Raw genomic sequence first — 4292 nt, 5'->3', positions numbered from 1 at the left:
ATATAGCCCAAATAAGTGCGCATATTCCAATCCGAATACTTGACGCAACATGAGGAGGCACTCCATTTAGCCACGTCCCAAACAACGCGTCTATGCTTACCGGAGGCGTAATATTAAATGCTACATGGACAGACCGCCAAAGTAACTTTGCGACAAGGCAATCAAGAAATAAGTGTTGAATTGTTTCATCATGAACTCCCTACCCATCGCCGCTTTAACAGGTTATCTTTGGTGAGGATCACTTGCTTGTGAACAAACCACATAAAGATTTTAATATGCAAGGGAACCTTAACTTTAAAGATGTGTAACGATCTTGGGATTGAGCCAGAGTTAATGAGATCTGAGTACATCTATTTAACCGTGAACACTCCATTACTTGTTAATTTCGAGTTAAATGTATCTCCCTGATCAGAGAGTTGAACATCCATCAACCTCCTCACTAGGTGTAACCAGGAATCCCATCTTTCCCCTACCAGGGACCTCCTGAACTGGATATTCAAGGGTACCGTCTGCAAAATTGTTGCTACGTAATCTTCTTTACGTTGAGCAATATGATACAGGAAAGGATATTGGGGAGCTAGCGGTGTGTCGCCTAACCAAGTGTCCTCCCAAAACCTTGTTGTTGTTCCGTCCCCAACAATGAATTTCACCCTATGGAAGAAGGTTTCTTTCACTCTCATGAGACCCTTCCAAAATGGTGAATCATCAGGTCTTACGGTCAATTGAGCAAGAGTTTTAGAGTTTTATAGAATATCTACAAAAAGAAAAGTATTAAAAAGAAAATTTGCACAGATCTCCACGTAAGATACTATGAATATAGTATGGACTAAGAATTGGTCGGTCGACTGCGATTTAGCATAACTTCCCAACTGAATTGGTACTTCCATGCTTCTAATAAATATGTCCTCACCAAGCAAATTAAGATGTGGTATGAACTGCTGAAGACATGTATGTTCCCCCTTCTATACTATACAGGTGCACTGGTGTGCAATCAAAGACGATGGTCTGCATCCTACTGTAGCCTGACATACATAACAATACATTAAGCATCCCTAAAACATAGAACCGATTAACAATGAAGAATGAAGTACCTAATAAAGGACTAGTTACGTAGTAGCATGTCTAATATAGAACAGAAACTAATTGTCCTAATATCTAAGTTTAATGTTGCTACCACAATTATCATAAAAACCATGTAGAAAGCAGCGTGTGCATTATATACACCACTAATGAATTATCCTCGTGTGCAGACCTGAACAAAGAATTGCAACCAAAAAATAAGTGTACGCACATATGGTAAACATCGTAGACCCGATAAATATTAGCATAGGTACTAGACCACAGTACTGAACAAATCAGCAAGAGGTAAGCCTTGCATTCCTCCTTCATTGCTGGGAATTGAGGATGCCAGTTATCCAATCACATTTTTAATTGTCAAACAGATATAAGTACATATATAGTAGCATCATGTACATCAATTGTACCTATACAACATTTATGTCTACCCTTCTATACTAGTCAATTGTAACTAGACCACAAATTAAGATGTGGTATGAACTGCTGAAAGAAAGTATGTCCAGCCTACTATACTACTGAATTGTTATGTATCCTGATTCCTGACATACATAACAATACTTTAAGCATCCCTAAAACTCAAGACAGACTGACTACGGAGAATCAAGTATCTAAAATTCTAGTTACATAGTAGCATGTCTAATATGGAATGGATACTAAATGTCCTGATATCCAAGTTGAATGTTGCTACCACAATTAGCATAAAAAATCATGTAGAAAGCAGCGTGTGCATTATATATACACCACTAACGAATTATCCCCGCACCTGTGCTGACCTGAAAAGAAATTGCTATAAAAATATAAGTGTACACACAGGGTAAACATCCTAGACCTGATAAAATATTAGCATAACGCACATTGGAAGCTAGACCACAGTAATAAACAAATCAGCAAGAGGTTAACCTTGCATTCCTCCTTCATTGCTGGGAACTGAGGATGCCAGTTACCCAATCACATTTTTAATCGTCAAACAGATATAAGTATATAGTAGCATCGTGCACATTAATTGTAACTACACCACATTTATATAGGCAGATTAAAAAGAGGCAAACCTCACGGTGTTATTCTTTCAGATCACGTCCTTCCTTCATCAGAGGGAATTTTGGAGGCCAAACCATCATAAAGGGGCTGACACTAAACACGTGATCATCCTCTTCTGTCACGTCGTAAACCTTTTTTAACACCTTGCGTTTAATATAAAAAAGATAGAGGGCATTGTCCGCCTCGATGAAAATAAACTCAGAATTGAACCCAGGTGCATGTACATCTGCATCCTTGAAGCCATGACTCGGTATCATGATTAGCACATATCTCACGTAAACAAATGGTATTCACAAGGAACCAGTTGGCAGCACCATTATTGCCATCCACCCCGTGGAGCCAGATGCGTATTTGAAGTTCCTTGAGACTGATCAGATGAACCCCAGAATCATCATCTGCGAGCGACAGCTTGCCACGCCACGGTAACACCTCTTCTGGGAGGTTAACTAACGACAGAGAGGCGGACACAAGATCTAGCACGATTAACATATTAATCCCGCCCACATAGGCCAGAGTACAGATCTTGCCGTCACCAACCAAACTAGCAAGATCGAGTCGTAGCGAAATACCAGTGAATTCACTTGCAACCGAAGAGTAGATGGCCCAGATATCATCTTGTAAGACATACACATCCACAATGGTCTGCTGCCCTTCCACGCCCAGTGCCAGATAGAAGGAGGACAGGCCGTCGTCGCCGCCTTTGAGGATGAACTCTCTGCCGTAATATGCGGAGTCGTCGTGATGGATGCTGGTTTGCGGAACTGGCGGGAGGATGGTCGTGTATCTCGCAGGGTCCAACGGATAGCGGACTGTTCTTATTGGAGGGCCATGGTGCAGGTAGGAGGTGAGGAGGAGGAGCCCGTTCCAGCAATCCACGCTGAGGCAGAAGCTGTCGCTGCCCAAAGTGGCCAAATCGATGTTAGCGCGGCGGACGACGGCAGCGAGCTCAGGGGTCTGAGGCATCGGCACGAATCGGGGCTTGGTGCCTCCAGTTTCGACGTAGAAACCGAGGAGGCTAGGTGGGTGGAGGTCGCGGAAGCGGCAGAGGAAGATAAGGTCGGAGGAGACGCGGAGCCAGCGCTTGCAAACTAGAGCCGCGCGGACGAGACTGGTGGGAAATTCCACGCGGAGGAGGATCTCGCCGAGGAGATCGTCGTTCGTCGAGCACGGCCGAGATCGCCGCTGCGGCCGGCGGCGCAGATTGCGGCGCCCCATGTCCTTCAATGTGATGGATCCCCCCAACAAAATTATGAATTCGGGCCAAGAAAGAAAAGGGAGAAAAATTCGAATTTGGGCCAAGAAAGAAAAGGACCCCCCCTCCCTCCCTCCGTAAACGCTGGTGTTACCACATCTGTCCTCCCACGATCCGCTCCTCCTCCTCGACCAGCGCCGCCGCCTTCCAGCCCCCTCTCCGTCTCCCCTCGATCCTCGTCGACCAGCTCGCCCTCGTCGCCCGAGCGTTCGCTGAAAGGTATAAGCTCCGTCCTTCCTCCTCCTTTCCTCGGTCCTCCGTCCTCCTCCTTGTCTGCTCTCAAATCCATCCCTTGTCTGCTCTCCTTCTTGGCAGCCACCGGCCATGACGACCCCGAAGCACACATCGTAACTTGATTCCTTTACAAGCATGAACCAAACAAAACATAGTTTTTCCCATTACATCCCTGTTACGAGCGTGATCTAATTCCCTTACCATTTACGTTACCAGTCTCTAATCCAAACACCTCCTTCATGTAATCGCATGGAATGCATAATGACATATCATGGATTTTATATGTTTTCTTATGACAGATGGTGAGTTGTGCAAGCATGCATAGCAGAGTACATCAGTACCTACAAGAATGCATAAAATAATATAGATTGTCACCTCTAAAAATGCATATATAATAGTATATGTATCATCACACATACCAATTGTAACATTCATAAAAATTGAAACATTGTCACCTCTAACTACGCATAACATAATATGTATCGCCGCAGATATGAATTGTAACATTTTCACCTCTAAGTTCATGAAAACATGCATGGCAGAATATACATCGGCACCTACAAGGAATGAATCTTACCACTGTGGCCGGTGTTGGGACCTAAGTACAAGGCGGCACATGTCGATTGTAGACCCATACATTGGGCACGGGAGACCAGGCTGTAGGGCATATCAACACCGGCACCACCATAAG

At 44.3% G+C, this 4292-nt stretch overlaps 1 pseudogene; it reads right to left on the bottom strand.

Annotated features, from left to right (window-relative positions):
• Window positions 1-2135: 2135 nt before the first annotated feature.
• Window positions 2136-3713, bottom strand: LOC147961615 (uncharacterized; annotated as a pseudogene).
• Window positions 3714-4292: the final 579 nt, after the last annotated feature.

The sequence above is a fragment of the Triticum urartu genome, chromosome 7A (assembly GCF_056163025.1).
Source record: "Triticum urartu cultivar PI428250 chromosome 7A, HENAU_Tu73, whole genome shotgun sequence".
In the NCBI taxonomy this organism is placed as follows: Eukaryota; Viridiplantae; Streptophyta; class Magnoliopsida; order Poales; family Poaceae; genus Triticum; species Triticum urartu.
The sequence above is the reverse complement of the archived record's forward strand: the minus strand, read 5'-3'. Positions and strand labels throughout refer to the sequence as shown.